Raw genomic sequence first — 25,330 nt, 5'->3', positions numbered from 1 at the left:
TCTCAAAAATAGACCATATACTATGTCACAGGGCAACTCTTAGACAATATAAAGGGGTAGAGATAATACCATGCATCTTATCTGATCATAATGGAATGAAACTGAAAATCAATGATAAAAGAAGAAAGGAAAAATCAAGCATCACTTGGAGAATGAACAACAGGTTGCTGAGTGACATATGGGTTATTGAAGACATCAAGGAGGAAATTAAAAAATTCCTAGAGTTAAATGAAAACACGGACACAACATATCGGAATCTATGGGACACATTGAAAGCAGTCCTAAGAGGAAAATTCATTGCTTGGAGTTCATTCCTCAAAAAAACCAACAAATAAATGATCTCATACTTCATCTCAAAATCCTAGAAAAAGAGGAGCAAAACAACAGCAAAAGAAGTAGAAGGCAAGAAATAATCAAAATCAGAGCTGAAATTAATGAAATTGAAACAAAAGAAACAATTGAAAAAATTGACAAAACTAAAAGCTGGTTCTTTGAAAAAATAAATAAAATTGACAGACCCTTAGCCATGCTAACGAAGAGAAGAAGAGAGAGAACCCAGATTACTAGCATACGGGATGAAAAAGGCAATATCACAACAGACACTTCAGAAATACAGAAGATAATCAGAGACTATTTAGAAGCCTTATACTCCAATAAAATAGAAGATAGTGAAGGCATAGATAAATTCCTTAAGTCTTACGATCTGCCCAGATTGAACCAGGAGGATATAGACAACCTAAACAGACCAATAACAATAGAAGAAATAGAAGAAACCATCAAAAGACTACCAACTAAGAAAAGCCCAGGACCGGATGGGTATACAGCAGAGTTTTACAAAACCTTTAAAGAGGAACTAACACCAATACTTTTCAAGCTATTTCAGGAAATAGAAAAAGAGGGAGAACTTCCAAATTCATTCTACGAGGCCAACATCACCCTGATTCCGAAACCAGACAAAGACACTTCAAAGAAAGAAAACTACAGACCAATATCTCTAATGAACCTTGACGCAAAAATCCTCAATAAAATTCTGGCGAACCGGATTCAAATACATATCAAAAAAATTATACATCATGATCAAGTAGGATTCATCCATGGGATGCAAGGCTGGTTCAATATACGGAAATCAATAAATGTTATCCACCACATCAATTGACTAAAAAATAAGAACCATATGATAGTCTCGATAGACGCAGAAAAAGCATTCGACAAAGTACAGCATCCCTTTATGTTCAAAACTCTAGAATAATTAGGGATAACAGGATCATACCTCAACATTGTAAAAGCAATATATGATAAGCCACAGGCCAGCATCATTCTGAATGGAGAAAAATTGAAGGCATTCCCTCTAAGATCTGGTACAAGACAGGGATGCCCTCTCTCACCACTTCTGTTCAACATAGTCCCCGAAACACTGGCAAGAGCAATTAGACAGATGAAAGAAATTAAAGGGATAAAAATTGGAAAAGAAGAACTTAAATTATCACTATTTGCAGATGATATGATTCTATACCTAGCAGACCCAAAAGGGTCTACAGAGAAGCTATTAGAGCTAATAAATGAATTCAGCAAAGTGGCAGGATATAAGATCAACACGCATAAATCAAAGGCATTCCTGTATATCAGCGACAAATCCTCTGAAACGGAAATGAGGACAACTACTCCATTCACAATATCCCCCAAAAAAATAAAATACTTGGGAATCAACCTAACAAAAGAGGTGAAAGATTTATACAATGAAAATTACAAAACCCTAAAGAAAGACATAGAAGAAGACCTTAGAAGATGGAAAAATATACCCTGCTCATGGATAGGCAGATCCAACATCATCAAAATGGTGATATTACCAAAAGTTCTCTATAAGTTCAATGCAATGCCAATCTAAATCCCAGCTGCATTTCTTGTAGAAATAGATAAAAGAATCATGAAATTCATATGGAATAATAAAAGACCCAGAATAGCAAAAACAATACTAAGCAGGAAGTGTGAATCAGGCGGTATAGCGATACCAGACTTCAAACTATACTACAGAGCAATAGTAACGAAAACAGCATGGTACTGGTACCAAAACAGGCGGGTGGACCAATGGTACAGAATAGAGGACACAGTAACCAATCCACAAAACTACAACTATCTTATATTTGATAAAGGGGCTAAAAGCATGCAATGGAGGAAGGATAGCATCTTCAACAAATGGTGCTGGGAAAACTGGAAATCCATTTGCATCAAAATGAATCTGAATCCCTATCTCTCGCCTTGCACAAAAGTTAACTCAAAATGGATCAAGGAGCTTGATATTAAATCAGAGACACGGCATCTGATAGAAGAAAAAGTTGGTTATGATCTACATACTGTGGGAGCAGGCTCCAAGTTCCTCAATAGGACACCCATAGCGCAAGAGTTAACAACTAGAATCAACAAATGGGACTTACTCAAACTAAAAAGTTTTTTCTCAGCAAAAGAAACAATAAGAGAGATAAACAGGGAGCCTACATCCTGGGAACAAATCTTTACTCCACACACTTCAGATAGAGCCCTAATAACCAGAATATATAAAGAACTCAAAAAATTAGACAATAAGACAACAAGTAACCCAATCAATAAATGGGCAAAGGACCTGAACAGACACTTCTCAGAAGAGGACATACAATCAATCAATAAGTACATGAAAAAATGCTCACCATCGCTAGCAGTCAGAGAAATGCAAATCAAAACTACCCTAAGATACCATCTCACTCCAGTAAGATTGGCAGCCATTAGGAAGTCAAACAACAATAAGTGCTGGAGAGGATGTGGGGAAAAGGGCACTCTTGTTCATTGCTGGTGGGACTGCAAATTGGTGCAGCCAATTTGGAAAGCAGTATGGAGATTTCTTGGAAAGCTGGGAATGGAACCACCATTTGACCCAGCTATTCCCCTTCTGGGTCTATTCCCTAAAGACCTAATAAGAGCATGCTACAGGGACACTGCTACATCGATGTTCATAGCAGCACAATTCACGATAGCAAGATTGTGGAATCAGCCTAGATGCCCTTCAATAGATGAATGGATTAAAAAAATGTGGCATTTATACACAATGGAGTATTACTCTGCATTTAAAAATGACAAAATCATAGAATTTGGAGGGAAATGGATGGCATTAGAGCAGATTATGCTAAGTGAAGCTAGTCAATCTTTAAAAAACAAATACCTAATGACTCCTCTGATATAAGGGGAGGAAACAAGGACAGGGTAGGGACGAAGAGCTTGAGACAAAGATTTTCATTAACAGGGTTGAGAGGTGGGAGGGAAAGGAAACGAGAAGGGGAATCGCATGGAAATGGAAGGCGATCCTCAGGGTTATACAAAATGACATATAAGAGGAAAGGAGGGGTAAGACAAGATAATTCAAATGGAAGAAGTGATTTACAGTAGAAGGGGTAGAGAGAGAAAAGGGGAGGGGAGTGGAGGGGAGGGGAGGGGGGATAGTAGAGAATAGGACAGACAGCAGAATACATCAGACACTAGAAAGGCAATATGTCAATCAATGGAAGGGTAACTGATGTGATACAGCAATCTGTATATGGGATAAAATTGGGAGTTCATAACTCATTTGAATCAAACTGTGAAATATGATGTATGAGGAACTATGTAATGTTTTGAACGACCAACAATAAAAAAAAAAAAAAAAAATTCCAGACTCTGTGTCCCACTTGGCTCTTCACTACATTTCCTTACATCTCCTAAATCAGATGCCAGAGTTGGGCTACCCTCCGTCCGATTCAACATCTCCCTTTATCTTCATGAGAAATTCATATCCAAAAAATAACAGAAAACTTAGTGAAAAAAAACTTAAATAATGGTTGGATTACAAGCTACCATATTAATTTAAAGGCCTATGAAGCACATTTCTGGAATCATAAGTGAGTCATCTGTTTAGATATGCTCACAGGCTGATGATGCAGGGATTGATCTTTAGGTTTAGAACAGGAAAAGGGTAAGAAAAGATGACTGGGTTTGATAAGATAAATCTCTCTACTGGAGAGGGAAACTGAAGATAGGTTTAGAGATTACGGGAGGGTGAATAATGACCCCTGGAGCTATCTATATCATGATCTCTGGAAGCTGCAAATGTGACCTTGTAAGGTAAAGGGATTTTGTGCATGGGACTTGGTTGAATAAGAGCTTTGAGATGGGAAATCATCCTGAATTTTATGCAAATTGGCCCTAAATATAATCACATGTGTTTTATGAAAGGGAGGCAGAGGTGCTCAGAAGCAAGATGACAGAGGGATGCAAGGCAGGGCTAAAGAATTCAGGGCAACTTCAGAACCTTAAAAAGGCAAGGAAATGGATACATCTAGAATTTACAAAGGGAGTATGGCCCTGATAACACCTTCATTTAGTCCACTGAAACCCATCTCAGACTTCTGGCCCCCCAAACTAAAATATAATAAATCTGTATTGCTTTAAGCTTCTAAATTTGTAGTAATTTGTTACATTTGGCCACAGGAAACTAACACAGTGATGCTAAGTTCACTCTGGCTATTTCCTTTAAATACTCTTGGCTTGAAGGCTGACTTTTCATGACCACCTACAGCCTCTCTCAGAAAAGTTGGTCAGTGTATGGGCCTCAGATTCATGTGTCCATAACCTGCCCAAATCGCTGATGTAAAGAAAGCCAGCTCTAGAATATAAATACTTCCTTGAAGCTAGGTCTGTTAACAGTGGATCCTACTCAGTTATCTGGCTTGGGAGGTGAGAAACAAGACATCCTTTATTTTTCAGACATTATGGGAATAATTTTATTTAAAATAGATTAAAATATAATATGATCAACTATTATGTAAATAATTGTAATACCTTAGTATATCAATGTGAATAATGTTGCAATAAATATAGACATAGATATCTGACATACTGATTTCATTTACTTTGGATATATACCCAGGAATTCGATTATTAGATAATATGATAGTTCTATTTTTAACCATGAAATTCCTTTTCTATAAATCTTCACCAACCCTTGTCGTCTCTTGTCTTTTTGTTACTAACCATCCTAACAGATGTGAGGAGACATCTCATTGTGGTTTTAACTCACATTATTTTGATGATTAGTGATATTGAGCATTTATTTGTATCTCTGTTGACCATTTGTATGTGTTCTTTTGAGAAACTTTTATTCAGGTCCTTTTTAACATTTTAATTAGGTTATTTGTTCTCTTTCTATTGGGATGAGTCTCTGACAAATTGCAGATATTAGCCACTTATCAGACATATAGCTTGCAAATATATTCTCTCTTTTCTTAGGTTGCCTCTTCTACAGTATTTTTTTCCTTTGTTGTGTTCCTTAATGTAATCCCATTTGTCTATTTTTTGCTTTTGTTGCCTGTGCTTTGGGGGTCTTTTCCAAAATAAACTTTGTCCAGATCATATTGTGAAGTTCCCTACCCCTGTGGTTTTCTCTAGTGGTTTTACAGTTTCAGGTCTATGTTTAAGTCTTTTTATTCATTCTTAGTTGCTTTTTTTGGTATATTGTATGAGGTAAGAATCTAATTTCATTCTTCTGCATGGGGATATCTAGCTTTTCCAGAACATTTATTGAAAAGATTATCCTTTCCCCCACTGTGTTTTTGGCACCTTTTTAAAGGCTAGTTGATCATAAATGTATGGATTTATTTGTGAGATCTCCATTCTGTTCCACTGGTTTTTATCAGCTACCACTACCATGGTTTTGAATCCCATAGCATTGTAGTATATTTTGGTATCAAGTATTATGATGCCTCCAGCTATATTTTTTTGCTCAAGATTGCCTTTGCTATTTGTGTTCTTTTGTGGTTCTGTATGAATTTCAGTATTATTTTTCTATTCTTTAAAATTATCACTGAGATTTTTTAATAGGGATTGCATTGAATTTGTAGATAACTTTGAGTAGTACAAACATTTTATAATATTAATTCCTCAAATCACAAGCATGAGACATCTTTCCATTTATCAGTGTCTTTGATTTCTTTTATCAATGTCTTATAGATCCTTCACTTAAAATCAAGTCTTTTGAATTCATTTGTTTACTTACTGAACAAGGAGTTATTAAGTATATATATCAGGCTAGGCCTTAGCAAAATAGATAAAAATATATGCATATGTGTATACATATATTTAAATATATATAGATATTATAGTCTGATGAGAAGACACATGTAGTAAAAGTATGTAGACAATTATAATGGAGTATAATAAGTGATACCATGAAGTTGCTACAAAAGCTTATGACAGGGTTTCTCAGAATATATTACATATAGAGGTGTAAATAATAATTAGGAGTTTGCCAGGCAAAGCAGAATGTGAAGAATGAAATTTTCCTGACAGACATATGTGTACCTTGAATATAAAGCCTCAACACACTGTACTATATATACCCATGTCTATTACCACTGTAATTTCTGGCCTTTAAGTTAAACAAATGGTCCCACTCAAAGTCATGTATGGTCCCAGGATAGTCCCATAGGCTCATGATTTTTGTTGTTTTTGTTTTCTTAATGGCTAAGTTTGTATAGCATAAAGAGAATCCATTGATTGGCTCTAAATTCTCATCTTAAATATCGTTTGGCGAATTGGGGTATGATCTGGGGATATTTTAAAGGAATACCACATTTAAAATGCATCACTGAGGATTTCTGACATCAAAGCAGGCTGTGACACACACATTCAGAGTTCATATACCATGAAAGAGCAGCCCCCACCCTCCTCAACAGTAAAGGCAATTGAGACTTCAATTCAAGAGCGAGTAAAATACCAGAGCTATTTTATACGAAACAAGGTGCAATATATAAAGGCTTCTGGATAAGTTAAAGATAGAACTCAATTATTCCCTTTTTTAACATGAAGAACACATTTCTCTACTTTAGACACCTTCTCATCAGATCCAAGACAAAGAATAAATCAACTAAACTACTTTTTGGAAAGGTTTAATGTATCATTCTAGTGGATGCCTTTTCTCACTGTAAAAAGATTATTCCATTTTCAGATGGTGCATATTCTCTGAAATTTATACAATATATCCCTGAGTTATAAAAAGGCTTTTGCCACTCATGTGACTGATGTAATTGGAAAGCAGAAATTTTTATATTCCATAGTAAGAACAATAACATTACAAAAAAAAACAAAAACAAATAGTAGAGCACAGATGTGTACACTTCACTATTGAATGCAATTCTTAAAAATGAAATGAGTTTTTGGTAACAACATCCCTTTCCTTGTTTGAATCTTTTAATGGGTTATGTTTGACTTTAGAACATATGCAATCTGAACTGAATATTGATCGTGTCTTCAATCTTAGAACAACTGGGAATCAATGAAAGCAACTCTTGTTTCTCTACTTATACTGAAAAGGAAATGAATTGTCTTTTTATGACTTTAGTATTAAATAAAATGATTTTCCCCAGACTCCTTCCTGCATTTTTCCTGGGGGAAATGTGAACAGGCCAACAGCACAATCTCACATTTACCAATGACAGAACAATGATCTCTCTCCAAATTCTAAAATTAGAAAAATAAAAATTTGTGTGCCTACACAATTCTGACTAAAACATTCATATTTTTCCATTCTCTAAGGGGAAAATAATTATGTTTGCTTTCAAATTTTATAGATCCAGCTAAAAAACATGCCTTGTCAGACTACAGACTGTCAAGACCATGTTCCAACAGCTTGAGAAAGCTGTGGAGAAGGCATATGGTATTTAGAAGTAGATATCTTATACCAGACTTTTTTTTGGACTTCTGCTCTTCTGCTTTATTGTATCAATTTTGATGTCTGGGGCAAATCATTAAACTTTTAGCTTTAAAAAACAAATCAGTAGAGGCTGGGGTTGTGGCTCAGTGGTAGAGTGCTTGCTTAGCATGTGTGAAGCACTGGGTTCAATCCTCAGCACCACATTAAAAAAACAAACAAACAAAAAGGTATTGTGTCCATCTACAACTAAAAAAGAAGTTCTTTTAAAAAAAACCAAATCACTAAATGTGTGAAGCAGATATTTTCACTGATAACTTTCCTTCTCCTCCTTACCCACCCAGAGAGTCAATATCATAGAGTGGAGAATGAGAAGTGAATGCAGGATGGGTTGAATTTTAGAGATAGGGTGAAGAAAAGTGAGTCGCCATGGGATGGGGGAAATGTGGATGAAGGTCAGTAATAGAGCACTTGCCTAAGAAGGAAAAGGCCCTGGGTTCAATTTCCAACACTGCAAAATAATTGTAAAAAGAAAAAAGAAAGGAAGGGAAGAAGAAAGAAAAAAATTTAAAAAAATGCAATGGGAATTATTCATCATCTGGTACATAGCCTGTGTACAACCAAAACTCACATACGTCCCATACTTGAATAATCTGATTCTCATATTCTCAGATTTCACCTTTTAAATTACATTGGTCATATGAAGTTACAGTCTAGGTAAACAGGTATAGATGCAGGTGAGAGGCAAATTCAAAGAGATAGAATCTGGTTGCTTAAGGCAAGCATTTACTTGAAAGATCTTTCTGGAATGTTATTGACAGATCATATGTTAGACATTAGAATGAGGCAAAGGTGAAAGCAATGAAGAAATAGGGAAAGCTATTTGGAACACAACAAGTCCCTTATTCTGTTCTCCTAAGGGCATACATAGATAATTCAAAAATTGTTTAACATTTCTTGTGTTATGTAAATCTCACCTACAACTCTGGGAGAAGAGAAATACCACTTTACTTTTCTGTAATGTAAGTCGATTTCTACTTTGAAGCATCCTTCTATTTTGAAACATCTTTCTTTTCAGTTGGTAGGAATTTAATCTCAGCTTATTCACAGACACATCTTTTTATCTACTCAAGCAACCCTCCTGTGATATCTATGCTGTGTATAGACCTCCACTTTCCCTCTTCCATAGTAGAAACCCCGTTATATTTACAAACATCTCTCACATTTCCATTGGCACCAGAAATCCTGTTTCCCTAAGGTACAGGCTTTTGGAAACCAATGCTATTTTGTGGCACATCATTTTAAATCCCTCTTCTGAGGCAAATTTGTTCCTACATAAAACAAATACTTGCTAAGGGATCCCACATGATAGGAACCATTCTCACAGTGAAAAAGACATTAAAAAATCCTTACTTTCATACAGAAAGCATAATATGCACATGACTACATCAAATGCTTGGTGTTTCAGTTGTAGATGGGTGCTAGGGAGGAAAATGAAGCAGAGAAAAGAGGTTGCAATTTTATAATTCCAGATTAGTGGAAAGGTCTCACCCTGAAAGTGACATTTCAATGAAAAGTGGAAAATAAGGAGGGAGTATGCTATATAAATATCTTGTAGGAATGCATTCTAGGCTCAGTGACTGGCAAATGCAAAGCCTTAAGTCAGAATAAGCAAGGAGTCTGCTGACTGGAGCTCAGTGGGCAAGAACAACACATGAGGTCAGAAGTGGCAGGGGAAGGCTGGCCAGCTGTGAGAGGCAATCAGCACTGAATGGTCTTGCAAAGCTTTGTCCAGCATAAGCCCAATGCAAGCTACCATGAAATTATAAATATTCTTAGTCATATTTTTTAAAAAATTGGAAAAAACAGGTGAACATAATTTAAATAATATCTTCATCTAATAGATATAAAATATTTCAACATGGAGACAATAGAAAAAGTAGTAGTGAGCTTGTACATTTTTATACTAAGTCTTTAATATCTATTACTTATTTGACACTATGGCACATTTCAGTTCAGACTAACCACATTTGGAGTGTTACCTTATTGGAGATTGGATTGAAAGTCTAACTACTTGAATGAAGAGAAGGGCAAGAAAGAAAAATATTCTCTACTATTCTCTACATAGGATAGACAGCAGAATACATCAGACACTAGAATGGCAATATGTAAATCAATGGAAGTGTAACTGATGTGATACAGTCATCTGTATACGGGGTAAAAATGGGAGTTCATAACCCACTTGAATCAAACTGTGAAATATGATATATTAAGAACTGTGTAATGTTTTGAACTACCAACAAAAAAAAAGAAAGAAAGAAAAATATCAGGAAAACTCCTGGCACGCATACTACATTCTATTTCATATAATAACATTCCTTTATGAAGCTGATGTTGAGATGGTGTTTTTATTTTTTGTTTTCTGATTATAAAAGTCCTTATGTACCTGTAAAGTTTCAAGCAATACAGAACAGTGGAAGTGATTTTTACTTCACCTAATCTAGGTGAGGGTTAGGGATAGCACGAGAGTGATATTGTGTCCTCAGTACCTGTGGTTTGATATGTTGATGTGCTGTTTTGGTGTGGTGTGGTTGCTTCAATGCACTTTTTTTGTAAAGTGAGATTTAAGAAGTCCAGAATCTATGCATAGAAAATTGTTAATGAGATTTTAGAAATTAACATTTTGAAAATATACCTATGTAACTCCAAATTCACATAAGCAGAATATTTCCTGCAGATTGAAACTATACTTTTTTCTCCTCTTCTGCATATCCACTATCCTCAAGGCATGGTCAGTGCAGCAAACATGGAGCTGCATTGCCCAAGAGAGGGTCCTAAATCTACAACTGACATATATTTAGATGTGATCCAACTCTTGTTCCATAGCAAGCTTGTTTCAAGCCCTCTTTTTTCTCCTCAAACCTTCTACCCACTCCCACATTCAATATTAGACTCACTAGGGTTTTGGCTCCATGGGGATTTTTGTCTGTTTTGCTCCCTGCTATATCACCAGAGCCCACCATAAATTGTGCTCAAAAAAATCATCTCACATGAACAAAGGGAGTAGCTTTAGGCTTGAACACCATCACATCCACTAACCTGCAAAAACTACACACATTTTTGTCCTCCTCACCCCTTCTAATTACAGTGGAGGCCATCTCCTCTGTCTCTTTTCCTGTGAGGCAAGCTTTCCACTGGGTTCTGGGTCTCAACTCCCTCCTGGCCTTCACTCCTTTCTTAACCTCTCTCTTTCTGGCATTAATGTCCTGCAAGTTAAAGAAAAGCCCTCTGTGATGATACTTTCCTTTCTATCTTCTACTGACCATTTCGCACCTTTGTTTTATACCTAAATGCTCCAAAATATTTATGTATACTGTCTCTAATTCTTCTTCCAGTCTCTCTAAAATCCACTCCAAACTATCTTCTGCCTGAATTTTTGACATCTGAGCTACCAAACATCACTGATGACATCTATACTCACTAAGCAAAAGGATACTCCTCTTAACTCATCTCAAGTATCCTGAGATACATGGATACAATAATGGGAGATATGGGGGAGAGAGAAAGAGATTGGGGTGTGCACAAACTTGGAGATGATGGCACAGTCCTATTACATAATACACCATTCAGTAAGATCATATGATCAGTGACTAAAAATATTCATAAGCATCCACATTCCAAAAATATTATGCCTAGAGATCAGGTATCTGCTTTTTTATGGCTTAAAGTCCTCCAATCACATCAGACAAACTTAAAATACTTATGAAATTATCACACCAGAGACATAGTTCGCACACATTGTTTAACTCTTTTCTTCTTAAGAAAATGGTATTATGTTAGACTGGGAGCCAACAAATGACCTCAATAATCTATTACAAAGTTATTTTTTAAAAATCAGATCTTGAATAAAAATTTTAGTACACAACAGAGGAAATTCCTTTAGAATAAAAAATAATGAAATGTCTAGATTAATCTCATAGTGATAATCTGTGCTGCTTCTATTTCCTGAAGGTACACGCTACAACTACGTAGTGTTACTCTCTGACCCTAGTATTCTCAACCTATAGTTAATGATAGCAATACCTATCAAAGTTATTGTGAATATTAGGTGTGATGATTCATACAAAATAAATATCACATTTTTTGTTGGTTCATAATAAGTACTCAATACAAACTTATAATTTTGATTATTAGTAGTTATAATAGTCTCATCAAAAGGAACATTTCTTACAGGATGAAGATGTGAATAGATGTTGAATGAAAATAATACAATACCTAGCAATAAGTAAGTGCTCAGTAGATGGTAATAATCACTAATGTTATTTTATTCATGTATTTTATTATTTTTCTCTCAGCACATTATGTGGAGTAGGTAGAGACAGGTAATGTTATTCTACAGATGTGGAAAATGAAACTTAAAAAGATGAATTAATCTGCCAAAATTCACACAGCTAGTAGATTAGAGCCCAGATCTCAAGACTCTTGGTCAATGTCATTATTATTATCTATTGTGTGATAATTTCACAGGTCAGGTGCCTGTCTTTGTAAATGTTGCTTTTATACTATGCTATGGTTTTGATAAGTGTCCCACAAAGGCCTATGAGTTAGAGGCTTGGTCCCCAGCCTCTGATACTACTGTGATGTTTTAGGACATACATCCTAGTAAGGAAATTCAGTCATTTGGTATATACCAATGAAGGGGATATTGGGGCCTAAATACTTTCTCTCTATATGCCTCCTGTCTGCCATAAGGTGAGAAAATTCCTTTGCTATATACTCTCATCATAATGTACTGCCTCACCACAGGCCCAAGGGCAATGGGGGTAAGTAAGCATGGATTAAAACCATGAATCAAAATAAACCTTTCCTCTTTTAAGTTGTTTATTTCAAGTATTTTGTCACAGAGATGGAAAGCTAATATGCACTACAACAGCAGATTTGAGGTGTGGCAGACACCTTATATCCCAGATTCCTAGAGGAAATTTTACTACCTTGGACTTCTCAAGCATTCTACTACCAGAAGATTATTGTTGCATGTTGATTCCAGATATCTGTGCCACCTTCAGAATAAAACCCACATCACTTCTCTTGTCTATTACTTCACTTTAGTAATAGTAGTAATAGTCATCCTAATTTGCTTGATCCCTATAACCTGAGATGGCTAATTTGGGAGTGAAATCTCAGTTGGCAACGCTAATCACAAGGGCCCCAGAAAAGAGCATAAAACAAATGGTACTGTAATTTGTCATAATCACTCCAATAGGTTCAGTCCTAGATATGTAGAGATGGCTTTTGATTACCACCCAGGCTCTGTTCCATTTTGAGGTCAAGCTACCACCATTCCATTAAACAATGTTTTAAAAATGCAAAACACCCTACTGTTCTTCTAAAAGAAGTTTTTCTTAATTAGTATATATTGGAGTTGGTCTTTCTTTCTGAACAGGTATTTTGGAAAAAGTGTCATATCAATCAACTCTTTTTGTCTGACAATTTTATCAGGGTCCCTAGAGCGCAACATGTTATGAGTGATCTGCTATAAAAGTTACTGAGAACAATATTAACAAATGTTATTATGGTAAACTCTCTGACTTCAACCATACAACTTTGAGTGTTCAAAGATGTAATATGAATCATCAAAGCTTTCTCCTCTGGTAGTAGAAATAATTGAATAGTATATCCTTATCACTGTTATCAAACTTAGTTTAAGTCACTTCCTGTGACTGTGATTTACATATGATTATCTTCATAACTCTAAGTTTTATTAAATTGACTGCACATGGAGTAATATGGGGGATCCTTCCTAAAAATTCTATGTTAATTGATCAGCAATGGGGACAATGGGTGAAGGAACATACATTCATATAAAAACTCACAGAAGTTGGACTGTTTTACATTGGCTTACACTTTATGCAAGGAATTAGTGCACTTGGTTGGAGAAATACAGACTGCATTCTGTAGAAAAGCTATTTCTGAAAACATAAGAAAAATAAATTAAGCTCCAAGTAAAAGAAGATCTCAGATCCTCCAAGGAGTCATCTTTAAAGAATATAATACTCAAAGGTATTTTAATTCCTAAATATCATTCATAATCCAGACATGGCAATACTGAGGAAACAACCAAAGTGTATTTTTATGCTAATCATTCTAGCAGTGTTCAAGCCTTTATCATATTTATGTTATCATTTTTCTTGAGGGTTAAATTCTGGTTCAGCTTCTTTGTACCAAAATGAGATCAGAACCAAAGCAGCATTCAAGAGCTCATCCACAGTCTCTTTAATCACCAATCATGTCACCCACCCCCCCTTTTTTCTTGTGTATACAAAGATGATGATTAACTCAAGAAGCAATGACAGTATGGTTCTCTTGAAAAGGATGCATGTTTAGGTTTCACATAGAAACTTAATATTTTAATCATTAATGTGTCTGGGAAATGTCTACCATCCATACAAATAAATATATCTATAGTGAACCCATGTGGAAATGTAACGGTGATTGGTCATTTATTGTATCAGCCTAGGATATAAACACCCTTCCAATATATATGGAATTCTTACCTCTTGAGTTTTGATAGGAGACAGGGGCCAATTCTTCCCTAGAAGAGATGAAAATGCAAGACACTTGCTTTTCTAGCCTTGTTTGTTGCTGGAGCATTGTTGAAAGCCACAGCTGAGTCAATGCCCCCTGGCATTTTGCCAGAAGTAATGGTTGAGAGGCGAGCCATTAAGATGATGGTGGATTGAAACAGGCTGTGTATTCAATTGTATATAGACCACTGCTGTCCACCTCAGGCGCCCACGACTTTGGAGTTCTCGCTGGTTGGTGAGGTTCCGGTGGAGGGAGGTCCAGTTGGTGTGTGGTGTCCCTGGAAGGGCTGCGTGGGTGGCATTCGGGGGAGTTCAGAAATAAAGTTTGTTCCTGCTTGAGTGGTTCGTGATTTGTGCCCAGCCAGACTGTGGCAGAGCATAGGCCCATTTGATTCTTACTATCAAAGTATCCTGGTAACCAAACATCAGTCTAGAATATACTCATATTCTTACAATGGGCAAATATTAGATACCTTTGTGGAGTTTTTGAAACTTAGGATTCCTGGAACCTATCCTAGAATAATTAAATCAGAATCATCTCCAGGGTAGAGTGAGTGTGTGAGAGTGTGAGTGTGTGTGTGTGTGTGTGTGTGTGTGTGTTTTCACAGGTTATTCCATTGCATAGTGAAGTTTTTAAAGTTCTAGTTTAGGCCAAGACTTCACCCAACAATGCTAGGAAAGTGATGTAGGAGTGATGCAAGGAGAGGACAACTATGAGTCTTTGGTAATAGTAGCACATTCAAGTTCCTGAGGTAGTAGGGATAGCAGTATTAGTGAGAGCATCCATTCTCTAGTGGCCCATCATCAGTAAGTAGTCCAGACAATAACAGTAAAGTGAATCCTTGGTCCATTCTTCAGTCTGATTTGGGGCATTACTTAATGTTTCATGGTCATAAGATTAATTTTTAAACATTCCTGGTGATTCTGTAAGCTAGTCAGCTCTCTTAAATTTGGTCCTTTCTGCACATAAATCAGCCAGAATTCTTTTCCGTTGTTGGCAAATAATAAAAAGGATTATTAATATAGAATAGTAGCAGGAAACACTGACTGCAACAATGAGACCTAAATATGAATCCTATATAACATCTCTATCAGTAAACTGAGAATGCCACCTAGTTTATAAGACTATTGTGATGAATTAAATATTAACTCAAAATATGATTGGTAGGTTCAATTCGAAAAAAGCAGGATTCCAGATCTTATTGGCAGCTATTCTTCATCAGTTAACTAGAATATTGAATAACAAAATTTGAGTTAGCAAAATCCAAGTATATGTGAAGAAAATAATCTAAATACATCACATATTTTTCTCTAGTTTGCTTGACTATAAGCTCACTTCCTATTTATAGATTTTATTTGTGTGATTAGGAATCTAGTAGTGTCCAATGGCCAATATCTTCCCATCATAATGCTGAATTTTTTGGTATCATCCAATGTTAACTCATTCAACAAATTCCTGCCATTAGCTGGTTGTTGCTATGACAAAATGGAAATTAAAACTTGAGAATTCTAAATCTGATATCTGCCAGACGGGTAGGATGCATACAAAATGTGTTTCCATTATCATGAGGATTTTTTTTTGTAACCTGACTCTCCACTTCCCCTTTCTCTCTCCCTCACTTTCCCTTCTACCCTTCCCCCACTCATATGATCCTCAACTCTACCCTGTAAGACACACAAGCCATTTTAATCAACTAGAATCCAATTGTCTGTTTTTTCATACTTACAACTCTATATAGAGACACACAACACAAACACACACTCACACACATATATTCATGCACATGGTGGTGTCTATTAATTTTTGAAAAGAGTTGTTCAATGTGTGATGTTTTTAGGTGCAAGTAACAGAACTCTGGGAATCAATGGTTTAAACTAGGTAGATATTGTTTAGTGAACAAGACATCTAGTGGAAATTAGTCCCAAGGTTTGTTCGAGTGCTCAAAGACATAATCCACAAGCCGTGCTCTTTTTATTCTATTCCTCTATCCACAGGCGTGTTGCCTTTTACTTAAGCTGTTTCCTGCAGCTCCAGACATTCACACATTATTCAAAAACCAATGGGAGGGAAACAGGAAAACAAACTCATTTTTGTACAGCTGTCTGTAAGAAAGAAGAATTTTCACTTATGATACAAGCACATCTTATCTTACTTCTAGATGGCAAAAATTTGGTGTCACACATACCTATCTTTAGAGTAGTCATTGGTGAATGGGAATGCTATTCTACGATTTATTTTTTATGGTTCAGACTGAGCACACTGTCCCAAGACAAGACTGGGGTCCTTTCATCAAGGAAAAAGTCATGGAAGAATTGACTACTGAAAAGGCTACCAAGAGAGTCTGTCATGATAAGATATGGAATTGAAACATCTTAGAGGGTTTCAGTAAAATATGTAACCAGTGTATTACTGAAAGAAAGTAATGATTCCATTGCACAAAAAAAAAACAAATAGGAATATTTGTTCTACAGGAAAAATTGTATGTTTAAAAGTCATTTACTAAATAATACATAAGGCTATAAAGTTACCAAGTTTCTGATACATAATAAGGGTATGTAGTTACTAGTTAACTAAGTAACTATATAGGAGCATGTTTGAATCATTTGAAAAGCCTGAAACATGTTTATTCCAGGGCCAAATCCCTAAACAAACTAAATCAAATCTCCTTTGGAAAAGTTGGGTAAAATATCCAAACTTTCAGGGAAATACTAATATATAGCTAAGAGAGACCAAAAGTCTTTAAGAAAACAATTAACAATGAAAACATGCTTTCTCATTTTCAACCCCTTCCTCCTCTTGTCCTATCTCTCTAGGAGTGGTCCACACAATTGAGATGCCCCATTCTCCAAGACACTCCAAGGTTTGTCCACTTTCTATTTTCCAGATACTCCACCTCTTTCAGCAAAATGACCTACCCAGTGACCATGTCCTGTCACTTTCACAGGAACTGATCTGTTCTACAAACTAACATTACCTTATATGGACTTCTGTACAGATTCTTCTAGAGTCTTTAGCCTAATACAATGGTAAGGCATGGGGCTGGTGAGAGAAAGGGTTATGGAACTTGATTTACCAGTTTTCAATGTGAAGATAATTCGTGTGCTCTCTCCAGCTATGTCCGACTTCTGCTACTTTGCTCCACCTAGCAAGATTTGCCCATCCTCCATGGTACAGCTTAGATAAACCCTGTGATGCTTTCTTGACTCCTAAATGTGACTTCCTATGCCTTCCTCTCTTCTCTCATATCATGAAATCCCTGCTACTCACAGTGCTCAGTATACTACCACATTATTGCAGACTGATTTTTTTCTGTCCACAGTGGGCTTCCTTAGTGCAAGGATATCCTCCTATTGCTTTTTCCCCAATCTAGTATCTTTGACCAGATCTCATTTGAATCTTTGCTTAATTTTAAAATCTGATTCCCCACAAATTAAGAGATCCAATAACAGCTTTCCAACTTGTCTAAATACTGTTGTAGAATTCACCACAGCAAAAATAAACCTTATTTTGCCCAAATTTCCTTTGAAATTCTTATTTCTTTTCTATTTCTTTTAACTTGTCATATTTTAATATTCCAGATAACTTCAGCACCATATAGGTGATGGAAAGAATTGATGAGAAATATATATTATCATCTTGATGTTTTAATCTGAATAATGGGTATATAGAGGTTCAATATAAATAATATTTACAAATTTACGTATATTTTACATGTAACATGCTCATGTGTAATTTAATGAGATATGTAATTCATATACCATATATTATTATACATAGTATTTATTGTATATAATATATATTTTAATATACGATTATATATTTGTACTATACATAATAAATGTATGAGTATATATTTATTATAAACATAGTTATACATTATATAGAATATATAAATAATAAATATACAAGTATAATATATAATAAATATATGTATAAATATATAAATTATAAACCTATATATTTATTATAAACTTCTAAAAATATAAGTATATAGCAAATGTAAGTAGATAAATATATTTCCTATGTAAGTATATTATATATTAATTTCATTATTTAAAAAACACACTATAATATTATAATAGTGAATATACATAAACATAGGTAATTATACCAATAAAAATAAATTATATGAATAATATGCACTACTTATATTATTCTAAATTAATACAATGAGAGATAACTATAAATGCCTAATATTTCATATATAATATATAATATTGTTCATAACACACAAATAATATATTTATTATGTAGTTATTGGTGTATATTGTAGAGAGTAAGTATATCTTGAGATTAATTTCACAATTAAGTTATATATAATACTCTTAATTAAATAAGCACATAAAAATGATATGAACATATTCAAACATGTATATATAACTTTATATATATAATGTTTTGATAGTAAGATGGCTTTTAAGATTTAAAAAATTGTTTCTGGATGCTTAAAACTTCTTTTAGTGTGTTAAAAATATGTTATCAAGATTTACCCTGTCTTATGACTTTATTTTAATTATAAAATTAAAATTATATTATTTAGGGGCTTTTTTTTTTTTGGCCACTAAGGCTCTAAGGAGTTCTTGTCATTTAACTAGATATTAGGGATTTTTCTTTGTTTATGATTGTTAAATTGTTAATCTCTTAAAATATTACCAACCCATGGGCTGGGGTTGTGGCTCAGTGGTAGAGCACTCACCTACCACATGCGAGGTCCTGGGTTCGATCCTCAGCACCACATAAAAATAAAAAAATAAAATAAAGGTGTTGTGTCCAACTACAACTAAAAAATACATATGTTAAAAAAATTAGCAACCCATATTTCTTTCATTGATTTTAGTAATATTGAGTATATACAAAAGTTTTATGAAACTGACTTATAATACCTAACTATCCAACAAACTTGTCTACTACCGTATTAATGACTGTTCACACTGTTGCTCCCTGCCTGACCTTCCCTGTTCTCATTTTCCTCTCCTGCCCCCAAATAACCACTGTCTTTAATGTTGTGTTCTTCATCTTCAGGAGTGTTTTTCACTGGTTAGACACATAATTGTATTCTAAACATCATGTTATTTAATTTTTCAGTTTTGAAATTTTCTATAAATACACCCATATTCTAGGCTTCTCTATGCTCTGTTTCCAAATATGTGCTTTAATCTTATTCAGGGATAATGCACAGGCTTTACACTAATATTCTTGTATTTCAAACACACACACATCAAGTATGCTGTTATACTTACTTTTAAGTATTCATTTAGATTTTTCTGTTTTTCAGTTTCACCGTTCTGTTCTTACCTACATCTCTACATTTCCAGTGGGCGTTACTTTCCTTCTGTGTGAGTAGCTAATAGAGAACACTCTGATTTTGTTACTGTGAAATATTTTTGTTTTTATTCTATTTGTATATCTTGAAAAAATTCTCAGCTATTATCTCTTCAAATATTGCTTTGTTCTATTTTCATTCCCCCTCTTGTTCTGCCACAATTTAAATATATATGTTTGATTTCCTCTCTGCATCCTCTATGTCCTTCTCTTTGTTCCATATTTTCCATTCTTTCTGTTTCCTTTTGGATAATTTCATCTGAATTACTAATTAACCCAGTAATTATTTCTTCAGCTATTAAATCTGACAATTACAGAACTTGATCATTTATTCTATTCTAGAATTTAGATATTTCTCTCTTTCATATCAATATCACTTTTTACACTTTCTAGTCCTCTGCAGAGACTTTTTAATATTTTTTTTAAAAAAGATGGCCTTATCTAAAGGAACATACCATTTTAAGTACATTCTTCTGCATAGTGGAAAAAATCTATCTAGAAATGTAAGAAAATAGAAACTCTGTTACTCTTTGTACCTTTGTACTGCTGCTTGTTCATATTGTCTTGTTTTCTCCTGAGTCTCATTATGCTTGTGTCCTAAATAATGTATTTGAAAAACTGTATGCAGATCTCAATTTCTCTGGAAGACAATGGTATCATCCTTGGGTTCTTTAAAAAAAAAAAAAAAACAGTTTCTTGCAGGTGCCTTCAGTTATTTGAACCTGGGGTCATCTTAAACTAATTTTAGATATTGAAGTTTTTTGGCTGCCCAGGTGACAATAAGCTGGTCATAGTTTGTGCAAGTGGCATTTTTCTTTAAGATTCACTATTACTCCTAGGATGCTTCCTTATAAATTCTCAGTTTAAAGAATGGGTTGGCAAGTTAAGACCCATAGGCCAAATTATGGCCAGCAAGCCAATGTGATTTTCACATAATTCATGAACTAAGAATGCCTTTTTATATTTTTAAATGTTTATAAAATTCAAGATGAAAAAGAAACCATGTGTGGCCCATAATGATACTTCTCTCTGGCCCTTTACAGATTGGTTTGCCAACCCTGGCCTAAAGCATGGAATGATTCATCAAATCCCCATTTTGTTAGATCCTATATCCCAACTTTTATCTCACATATCTTCAAGGCTTTTAAAAAGAGACTCAGAATATCAGTTACCTATTCCAAATCACAAAACTATCACTGGGGCTATGAGGCCTCAAATTCCAGACACTGTCTTGTCCCATACCTTTGTCCAATAAGTCTTTATTGTACTATCTTTTATAGATCTTTTATGCTTTTAAGAACATAGTTTTTAAAAAGTTAATTAAACATAAAATATTCTCTTTTTTGGTACCAGAGATTGAACCCAGGGATGCTTAACCACTGAGTTATATTTCCAGTCCTTTTTACATTTTATTTAGAGACAGGTTTTTGCTAAGTTGCTTAGGGCCTCACTAAATTGTTGAGGCTGGCTTTGAACTCTTGTCCTCCTGCCTCAGCCTCCCAAGCTGCTGGGATTATAGGAGTAAAATAATCTTGAAACAGAAGGTATTATGAATTATCTATTTATTACCCAAAGTCAATAATAAATTAGGAGATCTGAAGAAATTAAGTACTTTAATTTATATGTATTAAAATATTGACTTTTAAATTTCAATTATATTTCTATTATAAATAATTTTATTTTCAAAGCTGCTTTGATAAATTTTATAGACCTACTATATGCTAATATTTAAATAACCAATAATGCTAAATGGATAAAATATGAAATATATATTTTAAAATGTATCAATGAGCTGACAAGTAAGTAAAAAATACACAGAAGTTAAAAAATTAATAATGGTAACTGTATGAAAATTAATCCCTGGATACCTTGTAATTCATTGTTCAATCCACACAAATGTGGCAGCCCTACATTCTTTAGAAAAATAAGATGTATTTTCTAGTCTTATTTGTAAAATATTGAAATATAACTTCATCTCTGTAGATTAAGCAAGTCTTCATTAACAGCCACAATAGTAATCAAATTAATTCACACATTTTACAAGAGACTACATATGATCATGTGTTATAAGTGTGATATTTTGATCCGTGAAGGACCACATTTACAACAGTGGTCCCATAGATTATATCACGTGGTTCAATTATAACTGTCGTAGGTTGTGTAAGTAATTTCTATGGTATTTTCACAACAGAAAAATCATCTAATCATACATTTCTCAGAATGTATCCCTGTTGTTAAAAATATAGCATTACTGGCCAGGTATGGTAGTGTTATGCTAGAATTCGGGACCTCCAAAAGACCACCAGAGACCCAAGATCGATTTAAGCAGCAAAGAGGTGTTTATTGTGAGCTAGCTCGGTCCTGCGCGCGCGCGCGCGCGCACACACAGCAACTGGTGACGCTGAGAGGCCCCGAGCCCAGGGTTTGCAGCATTTTTATACATTCTTTGGAGAGGGCAGGGACTTCACATGTATCATAGCCTCTTTTAGCAAATCATCACACACCACGGGAAAATCAAATAACAACTCTAAAACATGATTAGCACATTCACTGGTGGGAACAAGTTGGGTAGGGGTGATTGGTCAGTACAAAAGGGGTATTCCTTTGAACTGATTGGTTTAAGCCAAGAGGGGTGTTCGTGCTGAACTACATGGTTTCCCAACATGTTATCGACCACCATAAACTACTGGGAGGGTCATCTGGCATCCCAGGTATTTCCCTGTCTCATGCTGATTGGTGGCTGCTAGGGGGTTACTATGGGTCCCCACCTAGCCTGACTGAGTCAGGGACACCTGGGGCAGCAGATCTCTCCTGTTATTTGTAGATAAACAACTCAGCAGGGTGGGTATGTGCCTAGGAGTGCTCTGTGGGTCTTTCCAAGGACAAGGGTCATACCCTTTTCCTTTTACAGGCTTTGTTCTGAGGTAGAGGCTGGTTTTTCAGTAGCACACACCTATAATCCCAACTTCTTGGAAGCCTGAGGCAGGATGATGGCAAGTTTGAGGCCAGCCTCACAAACAGCCAGACCTCATCTCAAAACAAAGAATAAAAAGAACTGGTAATATAGCTAAGTGGTAAAGTACCCCCGAGTTCAATCCCCAGTATCTAAAATTAAAAATAAAAACCCATAGTATTACTACTGTATAATCATTAATCATTACTTAGTAAGTGAACAATTGATGACTGTTCCATAATAGCATTGCCTGTTTGGAAAAGACTAATGAAGTGCACCCAAAGCCAGTTTTCCCTCCCAGGCTCATAGAAGAATGCATTCCCTATCACGGTTACATTAAGGGAGGAGCATGCGAACTAGTTTTAGTGAATGAAATAGGAGCAGAAATGGTTGTGTCACTTCCATTCCGTCATTTCAAAGCTCCTACACAATCCTCTAGCTCTTTTCCCTTTCCTGTTTATAGAGGGTATATGTTGAAATGATGTTATTAGCCAGAAAGTGGACAGACTCATTAGTAAGTCACTTCATGGTGTCCAGCTGCCCAGGAATTTCATCTGATTTGCACTATACTCACATATACAAGAAATTGGAATGAGATGGACATCATTACCCTAAGTACGTGTATGAAGACACAAATGGTGTGAGTCTACTTTGGGTACAACCAGAGATATGAAAAGTTGTGCTCTATATGTATAATGTGAATTTTAATGTATTATTTGACATATATAACAAATTAGAATAAAAATAATAAAGAAGAATAAAGAAATAAAGGATTTCATATTACATCATTTAGATTTCAAAGCTAATTCACTACTAATATATAACCTAGCATTTTCTCAATGGATTCTATCCTACAAGATCCAAAGCTACAATGTTTACCCTGAACCATAGTGTTAATAATAGCAGCATTAGTTAAAGCAGAAGTTACAACTAGTTTTTACTGAGTCCTTGTTTTTGCCAGATATACTAAGCACTTGGCATATTTCAAATCTTCCATCTCAACCACAACCCCATGAGGTAGGTACTATTAGTATCCCTATTAACTTATGAGAAACCCAGATCTTTTCTATATTAGGTAATTTCTCTAAAGGTCCCCCAAACTAGTCCTAGCTGATGAAAATTCTCAAATCCGTCACTTTTCAACACTGCCTTTAACATTTCTTTAATTCAATTTTTTTTTTATTCAGGACCTAACAGGTATCAGACAATTACTGTACACATAGAGTCCAGGAAACAAAATGGCTCACTTTTCCTTACACAAACTAACATTTAATTTTGTACTACACATTAAAATCACACACAAATGTGCTCATGAATAAAATCATGTTTTCATACATAGTAACATGAAGATCACTTGCTGGACCAGTTCACATACTCACAGACCCAAGATACAATTATTTGTTCTTTTGCAGTCATCAAACAAATGTCATGCACTGGAAATATCAAGTAAAAAGATATGGTCCTAATTCCTAAAATAGATTACCTTTTAGGGGCAGAATCAAATAATCTTTCTCCTGGAAGAATGGTTAAGTAGAGGCTATGAAAAAAAGTCACAAGATAAACTGAAATTTTTTACACTTATAAGTCATATCTCTGACATTTTCAGCATATTTTTTAAAACTCACATACCTTCTGCAAACTATTGGAACTCTGGATATGTTAATAAATCCTAATAAACCCATAAGTTGCAGCCCATTTCTTTTAGAATGGAGGTATTCTCACTGTTAGAGAAACTTTTTGTTATTTACTAGAAACCCTCATCCCAAGATATAACCATATTGATGCTAAAAATATTAAAGTGCTTTATGTTCATATTTTAATGTCATTTAACCTATTTAAATATAATAAATATACTTTTAAATTTGTATTCAATGATATGTCATGGCTTTTTTGGCACTAGATATTTTGAGTGCCACTGTACTTTACTAATGCTGTTTACATCTGTGTAATATCATTTCTCTTCAACTTTTCAGCCATGCAAAATAATTTTTAGTTGATGAAAATTTTATGATTGGATTTTGATTGATGATTAATTTCCTATTTATTTTGGTGTTTGTGATAGTAATTTTATACAAACACAGAACTCTGTCTTAGGTACACCTATAGTTTCTGATATCATTCATGCAACTCTTCAATGGTTGTCATGTAAATTCACAGTGGATAAACAGCAAGTTTAGCAGAAAAATTGGCTACCAACAAAGGGGAAATGATTGATTATGACCAAGGATTAATGGGATTTTTCAGCCAACAGAGGCATGTTTTGCATTCCCTCTGTGAGCCAAATAGTTGAAACTTAACATTTTGAAGCATACAAAACCATATTGTTAAATATAGGTACCATGTTCTATCCAGTTTCCCTAAAACTTTTTTCTCACATAGCTGAAACTATATTCACTGAATAACAATTCCCCGTTTCCCCCACATCCTGAAAACTACCCTTCTTTTTTTGTTTAGGTAGGTTTGCTTTTTTAAAATATCTCATGTAAATGGAATCATACACTATTTGTCATTCTGTAACTCATTTATATGTTAAAATGTTCTGACCACACACACACACACACACACACACACACACACACACATATTACAAGGAAATTTTTAGTGGTGATAGATTTATTTAGTACCTTGACTATAGTGATGGCATCACTGGTCCAAACTCATTCAAATGTATATATTAAATATGCAATATTTTTGTGTGCCAATTATACCTCAAAAAGCCTTTATGTTGAAAAATATCCAACTATTTCATAAAAGCCTGTCCC

This window comes from Urocitellus parryii, chromosome X (assembly GCF_045843805.1).
Source record: "Urocitellus parryii isolate mUroPar1 chromosome X, mUroPar1.hap1, whole genome shotgun sequence".
Classification (NCBI taxonomy): Eukaryota; Metazoa; Chordata; class Mammalia; order Rodentia; family Sciuridae; genus Urocitellus; species Urocitellus parryii.
Note: the sequence above shows the minus strand (reverse complement) of the source record.